Source organism: Pan troglodytes, chromosome 11 (genome assembly GCF_028858775.2).
Source record: "Pan troglodytes isolate AG18354 chromosome 11, NHGRI_mPanTro3-v2.0_pri, whole genome shotgun sequence".
Taxonomy (NCBI): domain Eukaryota; kingdom Metazoa; phylum Chordata; class Mammalia; order Primates; family Hominidae; genus Pan; species Pan troglodytes.
The window spans coordinates 2,340,032-2,358,114 of record NC_072409.2 but is presented as its reverse complement, the minus strand read 5'-3'; the positions used below and the strand labels follow the sequence as shown (position 1 = coordinate 2,358,114).

The 18,083-nt window shown below is 61.6% G+C and overlaps 1 protein-coding gene across 2 annotated transcripts in view; it reads right to left on the bottom strand.

The window, feature by feature from the left end:
- NACC2 (NACC family member 2) overlaps positions 1 to 14,753 on the bottom strand; it is an 89,623-nt gene extending 74,870 nt beyond the window's left edge. The window contains exon 1 of one of the 2 annotated variants that reach the window (XM_016962081.4): positions 14,615 to 14,753. The gene's annotated coding sequence lies outside the window, so the exon portion shown is untranslated. The remainder of the gene's footprint in view (positions 1 to 14,614) is intronic. The other variant, XM_054658519.2, reaches the window with a different exon arrangement.
- Positions 14,754 to 18,083: the final 3,330 nt, after the last annotated feature.

Sequence of the window (18,083 nt, the reverse complement as noted above, 5' to 3'; positions counted from 1 at the left end):
AACAACAGCGAAACTCCGTCTCCCCACTACCCCGCTCCAAAAAAAAAAACTCCAACGCTACTGCCAGCACACCATCCCCCACCCCACAGACTGCACAGAATCAGCCCAGGAAGGACACTCCACGGAGCTCTTGCTTATCTGATTTGGAGGTCGTGGAGTGTGGGTTAGCTGGGGGTCTCCTCCTCTCCAGACACGTGGAGACGGGGGGCCGTGACACACACCCAGACCCCAGCGGAGTCACTGCAGAGGATGCAGGGAGAGCAGATGGCAGACGACCACAGGCCGGCCTGTGCCCGGCGCAAACTCCAGCCAGCTGCATCAGGCCCCCAGCAGAGCCGCCCCTGCGTGCTAGGGTGCCAAGCCCCAGCCGCTCGAGTAGGTCGGGGGGACACAGGCCTGGGACAGGCCCAAGGTGGCGGCCCCTCCCACTGTCTCCCACCCCAAGCACATTCCGATGAACAGAGGTGATGGACGAGGAAGTTTTCATCCCAGAACCCCACGGGCCCAGGGTCACGGATCACAAACGGCTGTGGGGAGAAGAAACGCGCGTTTCCCATATTCTCGTAACACAGGAAACCATTCCCAGAGGAGGAAGCCCAGACCAAAGGGACCCTCAGTGGCCACTCGGGGACTCTCCAGCCGCCCAGGCCACTGGAAACCCAGGGGAAGGAGCCAGGTGGACTCAGGCCCGACGGGCACTGGGGGCTCCGCAGGACAGGGCAGGGGTCAGCATGCCTGGGCTTGAACTGTAGAGTAACCGGAACGACCTGCACACCACACTCCCCCAACCAAGATGAAGCCGGCCACCCGCTGGGCTCCCCATGGCCCAGCCCCGCCCGCTCACAGCCATGGTTCCCATCCTCCGCGCGTCCTCCCAGCCGGGAACTCAGCACTCAGACCTGCTCTCTGAGCGCGGGGTGCCCAGGAAGGCGGTGCCGGGCGTCCGCTTCCACCTCGGGCTGTAACAGAATTCCCTCGTGACGTTTCTTGGAAATCAGTGGCTGTAATCACAGCTGCCGAATCTCTGCAAAGGCCTCTCAGCTGCTGGGTTTTGGTGTAATTATTACGAAAGCACACTTAAAGTGAGGATGAGCCGAAGCCTCTGGGAAAACCCAAGGGCCCAGGGAGGGCAGCTGCGGCCCCCAGGCCAGGAACACACACAGCCCCTCCTGGCTTGGGCCCCGGGGCACCATCCCCACCAAGTGGCGGCAGCAGCTGGCCCCTGACCAAGCTCCCTCTACCTGGATGGCACCTGGCCCAGGTAACCAGGCAACACCAGGCTGAGGGCAAGGCGGGGAGGGCAGCCAGCCCCCACCCCCGCCCACCGGACCCCTGCTGTCTTTGCACCGCTTCTCGCAGTCCAGCCCACCTACAGCAGCACCCCGAAACCCCAGGGCTCCTGCAGAACTCAGAGATCAGGGTGGAGCTGACGCGAGAGCCAGGCTGCAGCAAAGGCCGATCTGCCCTGGCCAGGGCCTCCAACCTCCCTGGGCCCATTTCTCCTTTCACAAAATGGGGGCACCAGCCATTCTCCAAAGACTCTCCACCTGAACACGACCTGCCGGGGCCCTGGGTCAGCTCATCACTGAAGCAGGTGACCGCCCAGGACTCCCAGCAGAAGAGAGAGGTGGGGCTGAGGGATGCCCCCTCTGCCCGTCTCCCCAGGGTCTTCACCCTCAGGACCATCGGTGTGGCCACGCCACGGCCTGACAGAAGGGGGCGGGGAGCCTCAGGTCCCACACAGGCTTGGGAAGCAGAGGCCACCCCAAGGCCAAGTCCGGGCTCTGCCCCGCCTGTGCCACGTGCTGAGCCGGCGGATGGGCCTCCGGGATGCTCAAGTTCACCTGCCTCCCCACCATGCCTGTGAGAGGTCTGGGCAGGTGTGCACAGGGCCGAGCTGATGGCGGCCCTCACCTGTGAGAGGTCTGGGCAGGTGTGTGCAGGGCGGAGCTGACAGTGGCCCTCATCTCAACGGGGTCACCATCCATGAAGCACTGGGTCTGGCCCTCGGAGCCCGACAAACAAAACCAGGTAGAGCCGACGCGTCTTAGCAGGTGCTGCTGAGCTGATGGAGACCCTCCACCCGCCAGGCCCGCGCTGCCTCCACGGACCTGCCTCCCAAGAAGCACCCCTCCTGCCAGCACCCAACCCCAACAGGGGCGCAGCCCTCAATCCAGCGTGTGCACCATCAGATCACGGCCCCCTCCCCCCGGCGGGTGGGGCTGGCTCTTGGCCAGCGGATCCCACGGACGCCCCGTTCTCTGGGTGTTGACTGCCCTCCTTCTCCCCAGAAGGAAAGACAGACGCCATCTTCCATAAGCAGCTGAGTGTATTTCTGCTCATTTCCCACCGTGCATGGCCCTCTCTACGCCTAGGATTTTGTGCTGCCTGCCTCACTCCTGCCAGATATCAGGGCGAGGGGGAAGACGCCGTGTTTTACGGCTGTCATAACTTCTGCCCCATTAGACATCTACACTCACATGAAAGCGACCAGATTGATCTCCTGACGACCGAGCACTTCACACGGCAGAACCTTTCTGGCACTGCAACAGAAACCTGAGGGCCCTCTTCCTCGATGCCAGAAACGGGGCCACCCTGCTGGAGCGGAGGCTGTGGGCATCACACGCTCCCAGCAGAAGAGCCAGTGGCCACAGGGCTCAGGGGAGCTGGTGGGGGTCAGAGCCCCTGGGGAGCTGCTCTCCTGAGTCCAGCCATGGTCAACGCTTCACCCCAACCTGAGCCTAGGCACGCGGACGTCATCTTCTTGCTCAGGGAGGCAGCACCGCCCTCCCTTCCTTCCCAGGCTGGGTTGCAGGGGAGGCAGCCACAGAGAAGAGGGAGTGGGGCAGGTGGGCACTTTGGCCTTCACCCCTGTACTAGGAATAGCATCTCTCCAAAATCCACATGCACCCCAAACTCGAATGTGACTGTATTTGGAACTAGGGTCTTTGCAGATGTAAGATCAAGTTCACATGAGAGCTTCCCAGATTTAGGGCAGGTCCAGAGGTGTCTTCTGAGAAGGGAAAACGCGGACACCTGTGAAGAGCGCCGTGCAGAGGCCAGGCTGAGACTGGCACAAGACGAGCATGAGCCCAGGGCACCACAGGCGGCCGGCACCACGCTGCGGAGGCAGGCGGGGGCCCCGAGACACTGTGGCCTGGGGCTTCTGGCCTCCACCGCTGTGCAAGAAGAAATTCCTGCTGTTTCAGGCCTCCCCACCCCTCCACCTGTTAGTGGTGCCACGTTCCGGCCGCCCACGACATTCACCTCGACCGCTGCTGAGGGGACCCCCGGCCTGGCTGGGTTGAGGGCAGATCTTCTCAGACAGATGATGTCCACCAAGAACCTGGCTGGCCCAGGCAGCTCTGGGGCCCAGAGACAGATGCAGTCAAAGCTGAGAAAGCCTCTCCGCCTCACCCCAACTTCTCCCGCATCACTGGGTGGGGAGACCCAAGACCTGGCCACAACCCCATCTCCTAGTTCCTCTACAGCCCCACAGCCTGAGGAAGAGCGGGGAGGTGGGGAAGGTGGTGCTCGCTGAGGGTGTCCCTCACTCAGTGGCTCCAGGGACAACTGAGGGACATGGATCCAGCCAGGAGGGGACCCGTCTTTCCAGGAGCAGTGGGTTCCGATGAGACCCTCAACACCCACTCACTAACCTGCAGCCTCCCCGCTCCCAGGTCAAAGACCTCCACACCCAGACCTGGTCCTGGGTAGCCAACCCCTCCCCTGCTGCATGCCCCAGCCCCTCCTGTGTCCAGCCCTGTCCCCATGCACACCTGGGGCCTTCACCAAAGGCGGGTTGCTGGAGGGTTGCTTCCGAGACTCATCCATCACACAGACACTTCCTACGCAATGTCCGGTCTCCAGCTGGTGGGGCAACGTCCAAGAAGGCGGTATCTCTGACGTCCCTGCCCAAGACGCCAATCACCAGGAGGCCACCAACAAACCCACCTCGAGGGTCCATCTATCAAATCTGTCAAACTGGCCCAGACCCCGGAGTCAGGGTCACGAAGGCCATGGAAAGGCCACAGAATACACCAGGCTGGAAGAGCCTAGAGACACAGCAAGACTCAAACAGACGCGCACGCCACGTCCACAGCGGCAGCACCAGACAGCCAAGAGGCAAGTGGCCCCAGGGTCCGCCAATGGGTGACAGTCAAAGGAAATGGCGGCGGGCGCACACACACACATACATCACGCAGCCTGGAGAAGGGACGGGCTCCGCCACTCCCTGCAACCCGGAGGAGCCGTGGGGACAGGGTGCGGAGCAAATGAGCCAGTCACACGAGGACACCCCCTGTGGGACTCCACTCACATGCAGTCCCGGAAGCAGGCCCACAGAGACAGGAAGTAGAAAGGTGCCTGCCAGGGGCTGGGGCAAGGATGGGGAGTTTGTGTCTAATGGGGAAAGGGGTTCAGTTTGGGCAGATGAAACAGTTCTAGAGATGGTGCTGAGGGCAGCACAAAAATGTGCATGCTTCATTCCACTGAAAAAGCTAAAACGGTAAATTTTATGTATAATTAATCAGAAAGTTTTTAAAATTTGAATTTATAGCCTGGGCAACATAGGAAGACTCCATTTCTACAATTTTTTTTTTTTTTTTTGCGAGACTGAGTTTCGCTCTTGTCGCCCAGGCTGGAGTGCAGTGGTGCCATCTCAGCTCACTGCAACCTCCGCCTCCAGGGTTCAAGTGATTCTTGTGCCTCAGCCTCCTATGTAGCTGGGATTACAGGTGTGAACCACTGTGCCCGACCCAAAAAAATTTTTTTAATTAGCCAGATGTGGTGGTGCACAAAATTTTTTTTAAATCAGCCATGTGTGGGGATCCACACCTATAGTCCCAGCTACTCCAGAGGCTGAGGCGGGGAGATCACCTGAGCCCGAGTTTGAGGCTGCGATCGCACCACTGCACTCCAGCCTGGGCGACAGAGCAAGACTCTCAAAAAAAAAAAAAAAAGTTTTTAATTAAATTTAAAGAGACTCAACAAGTAACTGTACTGAGGGGTCTGCACTGGATCTGCTGGTGTAAGGCCAGGAGGGGCCTGGGAGGCGGCTGCCAGGGGGTGGGTACAGGCAGGTGGCGGGCAGCCCTCTGCCCACACTGGAACAAGACACACAGGTATGCAGGGGAGGTTTACTCTCAAATCATTCGGGAAAATGTTCTTTGTACAATACTTGACATTTTTCTGTAGGTTTAATTACTTTATCTTTTACCTTTTTTCTTAAACATCTGAAGCAAAGTCCCCACCTGCCAATGCTGGGTAGCCAGGTGGGGTAGGTCCCTCCACAATCCTGAACTCACTGTGGAAACAAGGGGTTGGCAGAGCCCAGAGGCCGGGCGCCGTGCAGGGCAGCTCCAATGGGAGGGGCTGGCAGAGCCCGGAGGCTGGGCACTGCACAGAACGGCTCTGATGGGAGGGGTTGGCAGAGCCCAGAGACTGGGCACCGCGCAGGGCAGCTCCGATGGGAGGGGTTGGCAGAGCCCGGAGTCCGGGCGCCACGCAGGGCAGCTCCGACGGGCAGGAGCCGCCTCCAGGCCCTTCACCTCAGGCTGGAGAAAACCAAGTCACCCCTGGGGACCCTTGTTGGACATTCTAAAAACCTTCCGAAGCCACTCCCTGAATGTGGCCAGGACCCTCCGTGGGCCTTCAGAGCAGCAAAGCGCAGTGCCTGCCTTCCTGTGAGAGAACCCCCACACCGTGCAGCTGGGGACAGGATGAAGGGCACATGCCCCCCGAAGCCTCCCACTCAGAGCTGGGAGGGGTTTGGGGGGTGGGGGTGCCTCTGTTTTCCTGCATCATCAGGAGCCTGGTGAGGCCTAGGGCTGAGCTCTGGGGCAGCTGCTGGTCTGGATGGCACCGGGCCTGGCTCTTGAGGTCCCAGGTCTGCGAGCGGCTGGGCTTCCCTGAGGTCTGGCTTGGTGTGGGCCCCAGGGACGTCGCATGCCCCCAACTTCCCGACAGCCGTCTGCCTGCCAGCACCCAGCCACGGTCCCACCCCGGGCTCCACTGTGACCCACACGCTGTCATTTCCAGGCCACTTCCTATGACATGGACTCACCGCCTAAACTGGGTTACAATAATTAACACGAATCCTGTTCCCAAACTTACATAACCGCAGATGACAACGCCGACTCCTAGGAAAACCCTCCCCGACCAGTGGCCCCGTTTCCCTCCCACGACCCCCGCTCAGCTTGGGCCTGGAGCTGGCCAGCTGCACTGGTTTCATGCCGGTCCAGGTGCCATCCCAGCAGCGGCTGCTGTCTGTGCCTGGCTCCTCCCACTGTCCTGGGCAAGTGCAGAGCCAGCCCCCCAGTGCCCTCTACGCACTAAAGGCTTTCTGCCCCTCCCACACCACACCGGGGGTTCACATCTACCTGACCCTTTGAACGCGGCCTTATTTGGAAACAGAGTCTTTACAGATATCATTAGTGAAAGGTAAGATGAGATATCCCGGATTTAGGGTGGACCCTAACACGCATCCTTACAGAAGGGAGAAGTTTGGACACAGATGCACAGAAGGAAGGTGGCCGTGTGAGGACAGAGGCAGAGACTGGGCCCATGATCCCACATGCCAAGAAAGGCCCAGGACAGTGGCAGCCTTGGGAGCTGGAGGGCGGCGTGTGACAAAGTCTCCCTCAAAGCCTCTGGAGGAACCAGCCCTGAAGATGCACAGAGTGTCAACTCCAGGCCTGCAGAACTGGGACAGGAGCACTCTCTGAGGCTTCCTGCCACCAAACCTGTGGGCTCTGTCGTGGTGGCCCCAGGAGATGGATACCCTGCCCCCCTCCAACACACCCCAGGGTGCTGGAAAAGCCCCTTCCCTCCTCCTGGCCTGTCACCTGCACAGCTGCAAATAGACACCATGCCCTCCTGGAGCTGGCAGACTCCCACGGGGACCCCCAGAGCGGCATTCGCAGGGGTCGGGCCAGCCCCACTGGAAGGGAGGGCGACAGAGCCAGTCCTCGCAGGGCCCGGCTGGGGAAGGGCCCCGCAGCTTCTGGGGCCGCCTGGGAGCCCTCTCTGGGTCTGCCTTGGGCTGGCCCTAGACCTTCCTGGTGACCAGAAAGCAGGGTACGGTACCCCATTCGGAGCTCACAGCGGGAAAACTGAGACCCAGGGAGGCCATGGTGTTTGCCCAGCTTCCATCGCAGCACGGGGGGAAATGAGGCTCGAATCCCAAGAGAACACTTGCTCTCCAACCCTGGAAGTGGCTGCTCAGCTGAGGACAGCCCAGGACGGCACCGGCAAGATCCCCAACGAGGCCCCAAGCGCCCTGTCCTCCCCAGTCTGAGCTGCTCGAGGGAGGGCAAGCCCTCCCCGTCCCTCGTCTGCTGCCCAAGGCCGGCCATGGCCCAGGCAGGCCCAGTTTCCCACCCCGGGGACTCTGCTGGGAAGTTCCGGGAGGTGACCTGGGGACTCTGCTGAGAAGTTCCAGAGGTGACCTGGAAGATGGGCACCCCCAGTGGCTGTCATCTCATGCACGGAGGTCAGCAGTATTCGGGGACTGTCGGGCTTGTACGGTCTCCAGGTGGACACTGGTTCAGAGAGAGCATCAGCAGCCCCTTGGCTGTGCAGGGTCAGTGGAATTTTGCTCTAAACGTGCTCTGTCCGGCTCCCTTCCAGTGGGACGGAGCCTCTGGGGAGAATCTTCAATCTGGGAACTGTACCACTGCCCACATCAGGCCCAGCTGGAAGGGATGACGGGGGCAGGGGACACACTGTACTCAGCAGGGTGGGAGGGACCCTCAGACCCCACTCCCTGCCTTTCTCCCCTAGGGCACAAGTTTGAGTCCACACAGCAATGCTGGATCCAAGCCACCGTCCACATCTTTCCCAGTAGCTGCCCCTGAGCCCCTGGAAGCTGCAAAGCCACAGTGGTCAGTCGGCAGGATGAGCCACTGCGCATGGACATGGCCCAGTCCGTGGCCAGGGACTCTTTCTCGGGGGCACTTGGGGCTCGTGAGGACCCAGGTCCGGTGACCACCGCAGTCAGCCATGGTTAACCATCAGCAGGGGCTTCACTGCCATCCCAACCACGATGGCCTCGTTGAGGCCCCCACCCAGCCGGCCAGGAGGCATCGTGGTCTGGGGTCACTGAGACACAGGGAGGCAAAGGACTTGGTCTTTCCTGACCCACTGCTTCATGCCTCCTAGGGTCCCCTCGCCACAGATGAGGGCTCAGGCCTGGGCGTGGAGGGCGGGATGGGCAGAAAGGACAAGGGCTGGGCTGTCCCACAAAGGGACCTACCCCAAGCCCCGAGGGGAGCCAGCCCAGCCCCCGGCATCCTGGGGGAAGGTTTCCCGGAGGAGACAGCAGGCAATTTGCATAATATTCTTTGCAAGTTAATATCAGCCTCTGATAATGATCTCGGCATCGCGTGGAGCGGCTGAGGCGGCTGTTACAACACTAAGTAATCATATTTTAAATTATGTTTCCCTTTATAGAAAGGTGTTGCAAAAACACACAGACACGAAATCTGTCTGTTGCAGCCCCGCTGCCAACCACCTGACCAGCTTTCGGTTACGCCGTTACGTTTGCAGCACTGCAGCCCGGGAGAACCAGCGGGGCGGCAGCCACAGGCTACCCCCGGGCCCCCACCCAGAGCCTCCCCCTGCCAGGGGACCCTCCCAGCTGGGGACCCCACCCAGATCTGAGCCAGGCTCTGGCCAGGGCCCAGGGCCTCAAAGGAGGACCCACGGGCCACGTCTTCCTGAGGTCCCCACGGCCCTAGGAGGGAGACAAGGGGGCTCCCCCTCCCCATAGCCACCCCCCTTGCTAGAAATCTAGCACCCGCGAAGGCCTGACTTCCAGGCGAAGGGTAGGGGGTACAGACTTCAGTGAACTCAAGGCCCTTCAGGTTCTGCTCTGCCTGAGCCTCCATGTCACCCCCCACAACCCCACCTGGTGGGGGGCTCCTGTTAGCCCCTCCCCCAGCGCTGGGGGCCTCTCCCCAAGAAGGTGAACCCAGCCTCGGGGTGCCCTCCCTCCTCTGAGGCTCCCCCAACTCATATACCTCTACACCACTTGGCACATCCACAGTTGGGGGAGGCCCTGGGTGACCCCTGTCCCCATTCAGAACGGGGGACCCCAGCCCCAACAGAGCGAGTCATGTTCTTCTACTTTCCCTCTTCATTTAGGAGCCACGGCCGACCACTCAACCTCTATTTTCTTAAAAGCTTTTTTTTTTTCCTTTTTTATTAAAAAAAAAATCCAATTATAGCACAAATCTCTCAGCAGGGGTCAGTGTGGAATAAGAATAGCCAAAGTTAATGGACATGACACAGGCAAGATTAATGCCTAAAGGGTTTCAAAAGTTGTGTGATACGGATTTCATTAACATTTTAATTGTAATGTATCTTTTTAATCTTCTCTCACCCTAATGGCTTTATATCCAAAAAAAAAACAACAAGAATAAACTGCTGACAACAACAAAAAGTATCAATATACAACATTTAACACAGGCGCTTAGCTGTGCAATGGAAATGAAATTAAATGAGCAAAACTCTGTTAAAGCTGATTTTTTAACAGCACAAAAGTCAAGAATTCAGCAAAGATGGTACTTCCCCTTTCTTGGCACAGACACCAACTGGGTGGTAGAAGGGAGACAGGCACAGCCCCCGAGGCAGATGCCCAGGGCCTGGGTGGGGGCCCTGGCCAGAGGGGATGCCTCAGGGGTCCCTAGGAGGAGGAAGATGTGGGACAACTTCCTTCTGCTCCGATCCAAAGGCAGGGCCAACGCTGACTCCCTCCAAGACCGCCCCAGAAGAACCAAGGAAGGCCCACAGCTGCCCCCTGACTCCAGGCAGTGCCCAGGAGTGAGAAGGTAACTCCTCCAGAAAACACCAGCACACTGGGAGGAGGCCCCAGGACAGTAGGGGTGGGGAGGGAGCATCTAAAGTGTCACTGTAAAGAGGGGGGCACTAGCATTTTGTGGGGTGGGGGCTGGGTTGCTAGCAAGTCTCCTCTCAGCAGGCACCCAGCTCCCAATGCCCTCCGTGAGGGACCCCAGGCAGCTCTGGCCAACAGCACAGCCCGGATTCCAGCCTCCAGATTCCAACATCAGCTCCTGAAATGTCCTCAAGCCTGACTATGGAGGGCTGGGGGGATTTTTATTTTCAATCAACAAACATTTCTTGAGGCCTGACTATGCGGAGGCTGATGCTCTACCCCTTCACAGACTACCAGGGAGGCCACCCCCAGCCCAGGGCCGGGCTGCCCTTGGGGCCCCGGTGGCTGAGCTGGGGCCGGCCAGCCCTGGGCTTGGGAGACATCCCTGCAGCATGGCTTGCCGTTCACCCCAGTGACTATATATGGGCACTTTCAGGCCCCTTTGTTCCCCGCCCCCAGCCCTGCCTGCTTCCCAGGCACAGGGGCAGGAGCTGGGCGGGCCCAGGAGCTCGCGGCCATCCATGGCCCTGTGCCCTCCTGGATGCCAGGGCCCCGCACTGGGGGAGGGGAGATTCCTTTAGAGAGACCCGGAGCCAGCCTCTCCTCCCTGTGGGTCCCTGCAAACAACGTCTGGAGAAAAGCCTGCCTCTCGTTCTCCCGGGAGACTCCATGGCGGCCTCCTCTTAAAGGGTAATGAGCCTCACATGGAATTCAGCGGCTTCAGTGGCCCAACAGCCCCCAGGCCAGCCCCAGCCGGCATGAAGGCGAAAAGGCCGGGCTGCCCACATTCAGCCTCCAGCTCCTCGGAGGAGGCAGAGGATGCTACTCTGTAGCAGGATGGCCTCAGGGAGGACGGGTTCCTCACTCAAGGTCACACAGCCTGGGCTGGGCGTTCTCCCAGGAGACCTGAGCCCAGGGTTCTAGCTGCCAAGTGCTCCAGTGAGGACCCAGGCCCAGCAAGCAGACACTGGGGATGTGGTGGGGCCCCAGGAGCCCTGGGTCAGGGTCCCAAATGCCCTCCCCTACTCAGACTAGCTCCCAGCCTGATCCCCTGTGTGGACAGGGGTGAGTGCCGGTCCCGGAGTTCATGTCCCCAAATGACAAGCAACCAATACTTCCAGACAGATGCCTTCACGCCCGCCCACTGCGCTCTGCTGAGACCCTATACAAGGGTGTGTGCTTCCAAAACCCAAACCGTAAACAGCAAACGCAGGAAGGCCACAGCTGAGGGAGCTGGGGCTCCCAGCAAATGGGCAGCTGCAGGTGACACAGTAAGGAGCCCCAGCCAGCCAGGAAGCATATTTTACAAATGATCTCATCTCACCAAGAGCCAGGACTGGTGAGAGCAAGGATTTGCTTAAAAAAAAAAAAAAAAAAACAACAAAAAACAAAAAAACAGAGGTCACCAGGATCCCTGCCCTGTGAGAGAGGCGGGGGCAGGCGTGGAGCAGCAGCCCCTGGCCTGGGTAACCTCGCTCCCCGGCCCCCACAGCCAAGGCCCAAACAACCTTCCAGTCACATCTCCTCTGTGACTCTGGACAGGCTGAAAGGGAAACGAGATCCACCTGGGGATTAGGGGGCGCCTCAGGGAGGCCGGTGTGGGGGCCACACACAGCTCTGAACTGGGGCCCAGTGGGGAGACAAGAGTAGAGAAACGCTGGCCAAGCTCCCCCACCCAAAGCCCGACTGCCCACCTCTGGGAGGACCAAGGGCGTGCCCAGAGAGGGTGCCAGGAAAGGAACGAAATGCTGGGGAGAGGGCACTTTGGGGAAGGCCCAGGACCCAGGGAGCTGGGTCTGCAGACACTCACCGCCGCGGAGCCTGACCGGAGATGGGCTGAGAGGCCCCAGTGAGCCAGCTCTACACAGGTTCCCAAGACCCCTCATCAGCCCCCAGTGAGACCAGACCCAGTCAGACCTCATAAACTCCCGCACCTGCCCACATGCATCAGACGGCGGCTCAGGTCCAACGTCCAGACGGGCTAGCGCTACTTCTCTCCTGCCTTGGAGGGCGCTCCACGGCCTCACACCACAGGGCTTTGCTTCTCCTTCGAGCCACGCCTGGAAGCCCAGCCCCAGGTTTCCTCAGCCTAGGCCAGAAATGTCACCCTGAAGTGGAAGGTGGCCTACCTTGTCCTCAGAACCACAATGGGAGGCTGGTCAGCCTGGGCCACTGAGGCAGGGACATGTGCTACCAAGGTGAAGGTGGACTGGGCCGGAGGAGCAGCAGAATCAGGGGGCCCCATAGTGAAGTTCCCAAATGTGTTCGTTACACTGGGGTCTGTAGAAGGCCTTGGTTCTCCGGAGAAACATGCTGGTGTATCCTGGGGTAAGGGGTGCCACCTGCTGCCCCCCTGTGGACTCGGACCCTCATCCCACCGGCCACAGTCCAACTGCATCTCGGAACCCACTGCGTGACCCTGCAAAGGGGATGGAGTGACCCCAAGGGGCTGTGAGATGCAGAGAGGCAGCCTGGGGACAGTGTGTGGAGGTGGCTAGGACAGGGCTGGCTGAGGAAGGAACATGGGCTCTGCACCACTGACAGTGGCTGGGGCCACTGGGCACTCGGTGCCCTGTGCGTTCCAGGGACACAGGTCAGAGGCACAGACCTCAGAGGAAGGGGCACAGGGTGGAACCCTGGGAACTCAACATCCCGGAAAGGACAACACCTTGGTTCCCCATTCCATCCCTCGGGCCTGGGAGACCACACTGCCCACAAACCAGGAAAGCAGGACTCCGGAGGCAGAGGCCAAGAGGAGCGCAGGCCTGGAAGAACCGCTCAGCACCAAGATCGTCACTGTTGTTTCATGAATAATGCAGCCTCATGCTTTAATTGGAAAACAAAGGGAGGATTGAAGAATTTTTTAAAAGTCACCACTAGCCCCCTGCCCAGGGCAGAGCAGCCCTGCGCACCCTTCCAGCAGCCGGTGGTAAAGAACAGAGCCTGTTCTCGCAGCCTGTAGCAGCCCAGCTCCCACTGCTCCCAGCATGAGATCTCCCGGGTGGCTCCCCGGCCGCAGCGGCCGCCTTCCCGCCAGGCCAGGGCCAGCACCATCGAGCCCTGGGTGTGACCACTGCGAAAGGATCCCTGGCCACTAAGAAGTGACAAGTGATATCTTGTTCCACTTTCTGTGCCCATTCCAAGTGGCTTTGCCGAAAGGACAGGGGGCCACCACCTTGGGTGGCAGCTCCTTTTATTTCCTCCCCTTGGACTCTGGCCCAGCTACCACCCAACAGTGACCCCAGGGGAAAATGCCAAGAGGCCTCTTGAAGAGAGGGGCTGGGAAAGGCCCCACAGAGGACCAGAGGGGTGCTCCAACGGTGGCCGGGAGAAGAAGGGGTGGGTGGCTGAGAGGTGGCGGGTGGGGCGGGGGCTGCCTGAACCTTGACCTAACTCTAGGCGCCCCTGCTGGGGGGTGCTACAGGCTAAAACACCCTGCAGAATGCTGAGCTGAGTGTCCCACTGGAGAACAGGAGGGAAGGAGGTCAGGAGCCTGCCAGACGAAAAGAGGGGTGGGTGAGAAGAAGGGGCGCCCTGGAGGGCCACGGACTCTGGCAGGAGAGTGCGGCCGCGCTGGCGGGCGGGAACACCAAGGTGCACGCGCTCCCGGAGGCAGCTCCACGGGATGGGAGTCCGGGCTGCCTTGGGCACCCCCGGGTCAGCACCCCCGCCACACACAGGAAGGAACGCGCAGCAGAGAACACAGCTCAGGGCACCCAGCGGCCCAGGGAGACGGGCCCACCAGCACGTGGGTGAAACACCTCCAATCCGGAGGCCCCGCGCGGGGGTTGGGGGAGGGAGTGGAACGGCCTGGGAGGCCAACTCCAGGGACCGGGCCTCGCGGCCTTCAGACCCACAGGTTTAAGCGGCTCCACGACGAGAGTCCAAGACCAAACTTCCCCCAGAGCCTGGCAGAGGGGCTGGGAGGTGACCTCTGACCTCCGACCCCACACGATCCCAGCAAGAGAAGCAGGAAACTCCGTCGGAAGGCCTCGGTCCGCCCTGGCCGTGCGGGGTGCGCGGCGGGCTCCGCTGAGTTTCTTAGAGAAGGGGCTGGGGCCCCCGACCTCAGCTCCGCAGAGGCACAGAAGCTGGCAAGAGGCAGAGCCCCCTCCCCCTGCGGCCGGACCCCAGTTTCTCCCCAGGCTGGGGCCCGCGTGGGGGAGGAGCGGGAGGCGGTGACGACCCACGAACGGGCCCACCTGGACCGGGAGGGCGAGGCGCGGGCCCGGCAGGGCCAGGCAGCTGCGCAGATGCGCCGGGAGGGGTGGGTCCCTCCGCCCTGGCCCCGGGCCAGTCCTGCCCGGGCTTCCCCACCCGGAGGGCTGGATCGGCCAGTCGGGTCCCTGGGGAGGCCGCGCGGGTCCCCAGAAATCCAGGGAAACCCAGCAGGCGGCGGGGAGCGCCCCGGGACGCCCGGAGCCGGGGTCTCCCCGAACGCGCGGCGCGGCGTCCCGGCCCGGGGTCGCGGGCGCCTCCGCCGGGACCCCCCGTCCCCGCCCGGCTCCCCTCCGCGGGCTCCCGAGGCCGGTTCCCGCGCGCACGCCCGGGCCGGCGCGGAACTCGGCCGCACCCGCCCCGCGCGGCCGGCACTGCGGCAGGGGGCCCGCGCCAAGTTGGGCGGCCGCGGAGTTTGCGGGAAGTGCGGGCCCGGCCCGCGGGACGACCCCGCCCGGCGGCGTAACCCGGGGGCGGCCGCGCGCGCCAAGTTGGCGGTACCTGCGGGCGCCCGGCCCGGTCCGGCCTGGGCAGCTGCGGCGCGCCGCCCGCGGCAGGAAGTGCTTGGCGTCCCGGCGCTCCGGCTCCCATGGACTTTCTCCGACCTCGCCCAGCACCGGCGGCCGCACCGCGGCGGGGGCGGGGCGGCGGCGGGGGAGGCGCCCGCGGGCCGTTAAAGGGACAGCGCGCCGGCCGCGCGCGCGCGCACTGGCAGCCAGGTGGGCTCCCGGGGTCGGGGCTGGGGTCCGGGGTCCGGGAGGGTCCCCAGTGGGGGCCGGCGGGGCGTGGGGAACCCCGAGCGCGGGGGAGGGGAGGCGGCAGCTCCTCGCCCCTCGCGCGTCGTCCTTCCGGAGCTGCCGGCGGTCTACCCTGCGCGGGACACCCGGCGGGAGCCGGACGCCGCGGCGCAGAGGACGGGGATCGGCGGCCGGGCCGGGAAAAGACCTGGAGCGCCGCCCTCCGCCCTCCGCCCTCCCCGGGCCCCGGCCTCGGCCGGACTCGCTAAGCCCGGGAGAGCCCCCGGGCCCCCATACCCCGCCCCCGGGCCTCCCTACCCCGCCTACGGCGCGCGCCCTGCCCGCGGCGGCCGCGGCCGCACGGTGCAGCCTCCGGGATCCGGGCGGGGGAAGTGCGCGCATCCGCAGCCGCCCTGGACGCTCAGGCGGGCCGTGAAAGACGCGGGTACAGGAGCGCCCTTGGGCGAACATCTGCGGGGCTCCGGCGCCCGTCCCTGCGGCCCGGGAACTGCAAGCTGCCTGGACTGGGCCTGGTGCTGCCTTCAGGCCTGGTGTGATCCGGGCGCACTGGGGCGTTGACAGTCATTCCGGCACCGGCCACGCAGCTCTCCATCTGCCCAAGGCCACGCTCCTGAGGACAGAGGTGCAGTTTTAAAACAAGGGCACGGAAATAAAACCGGCCACACACCCGAAAGGACCCAGAGACCCCTCCTCAGCTGCCCCCTAACCTGGGGCCTGAGGTCAGGACAGGCTGCAGTGGTCCTCAGAGGCTAAGCCAGCCTCACTCCCACAGCACGCTCAAGGGTCCTTGCAGGAGAATGGAGTGATACCACCTCAGTGGTCCCGAGCGAGGGCGCTGGGAGAAGGGTTGAGAAGGAGATGGCCACCAGCATCCCAGAGAACGCCCTTGGGGCTCTGGGGATCAGAAACCCCTCCTGGCACAGTCAGCCAAGGTCATTCCCTGGACAAATCATCAGAAGCTTGGCCAGGTTCTTGTCACCCCAACCTCAAGCTAGGCCCTTGATCTTGGCCACAGACTGGCCCTTGACCCCAACTTTAGGTTCTACTCAGCTCTGCGTCCAGAACACACACACACACACACATACAGCTCACTGCCTGGCTTGCCTTCTATGGGGGTGAGTATGGAACCCCGCAGGGACTCTGGGCTCTCCCCACAGAGTCCCATCTAGACCTAAATGCAGTCCCAGGTCCCACACCCCAACCCCCCTCCCCCCACCACTGCCACTTCCAAACCCGCCCCGCAGTCTACTGTGGGAAGGAGGTGGGGTAGGAGGGTTCTGAGTGCCTCCCACACCCAAGGCATGAGCTCAGCAGCCTCAGGGTTCCGGTGGTTCCTAAGCCTGACTTTACAATCTCTGCAGGATCTCTCAGTGAGCATAGCTACCCCAAGCCCCTGAGAATCGTGAATCCCAGAGACAGATGCCTGGAGCTGCTTCCAGCCCTGGGGCAGGCCTCAAGGGGCTACCCACTAGGACCCGTGGCCCTCCAGGGATGGGACTGATTGTTTTAATCACTTTTATTTTCTAAATATTAAAGACATTCTTCCTTAGTGAAGGATATTTGGAAAGCATTGAAAAGTGTTTAGAAGATAGCGGATACGCAGAAATCAATTCCCCAATTTCTGTGTGTCTATACGTATGTACACCAACATATATTTGCACCTTTTAAAGCAAACCCTGCATCCCTACTGAATTCCAGGCCCGTGCTACTGAGTATGTACACCTTACCGCATTTAACGTTCACAACAGTACCATGAGGTGAGCTCTCAGTTTATTCCTTTTTTTTTTTTTTTGAGACCGAGTCTCACACTGTTGCCCAGGCTGGGGTGCAGTGGCGCGATCTCAGCTCACTGCAACCTCTGCCTCCCGGGTTCAAGCGATTCTCCTGCCTCAGCCTCCCGAATAGCTGGGATTATCAGCACGTGCCACCACGCTCAGCTAATTTTTGTATTTTTAGTAGAGACGGGGTTTCACCATGTTATGCAGGCTGGTCTTGAACTCCTGACCTCAGGTGATCCACCTGCCTCAACCTCCCAAAGTGCTGGGATCACAGGTGTGAGCCACCGCGCCCAGCCTTATTCCCGTTTTACAGCTTAGCCTGGGGCTCACTCAGGGGTCCCCAGCAGGGCCTGGGGCTGAGTGGGGCTCACCCCGGGTGCGTCCTCCGCATCTCCTCCCTGCATTTGATCTTGTTGATTCCTGGCTGCTACAAGGGCCTGGTGGCCACAGTCTCAACTGAGCATAGCAGCACCGCTGCTATGGGTCTCCAGCTCAGGGAGGCCCCATCCGGGATCCAGGCCTGAGTTCTCACGGCCTTGCAACTTGATTTTTCCCCTTCCATCCAGAAAGCATTGGGCAGGGGGTAAGGGGAGGTCACAAGCCACATCTGCAGACACTGCAGAGCCCTTGGGTGCGCTCAGGAGCCATACACAGAGGACCAACCTGTTGGCCTGGACACCTGTGTGTCCTCCCCTGGATGGCAGAAGCCTTTGGTGGCTCTCCAGGTGCTGCTACCATTGGGCAGGTGGTGACATCCCACCCCAGTCTCACGCCAGATCCAGTCTGTGCCCATCCTAACAGCTCTGTGTTAAAGTCATGTCGGAGCCACCCTCCTGGTCCACAACTGCCCTGTTCTCCAGTGATTGCCACAGCCCCCTTCCCCACCCCGGTCTCTAGCCTCCCCTCCAGCCCTGCCCCAGCCTGTCACAACACAGCAGCACAGGGCTGCGTCTAAACCTGTTGGATTACCCCCCCTCCCGCTCAGAACCCCCAAGAGCTCCCCAAGGTACTTCTTGCTCAGAGCACAAGCCCGGGTGATTGGGTGACCAGGACCCAGCTCCCCACCCCCGCCTCATACCCCACCCCACCCCTGCCCCACATCCTTCCCCACCCCACATCCCACCCCCGTGGTACCCTTGCCCACGCCAGTGCCTGCTCAGCTGTAGCGAGGCTGGCTTCTGCTGCACCTTCTGCCCCAGGGCCCTTGCACCCGCTGTTCCCACTGCCTGAACCTTCTGCCCCTGTGTCTCCAAGGCTTGCTCTGTCACTTTCTTTGAGTCTCCACCCCAATATCCCTGGCTCAGGAAGCCTTTCCTGACCCTTCCTTATGAAAGAGCCACATGGCCATCGGCAGCGGGTACCCGGACCCCATCCTGACACTGGTCCGCCCTTGGCTTCCATCGGCATGGTCTCCCGCTTTGTCCACTGTCTCAT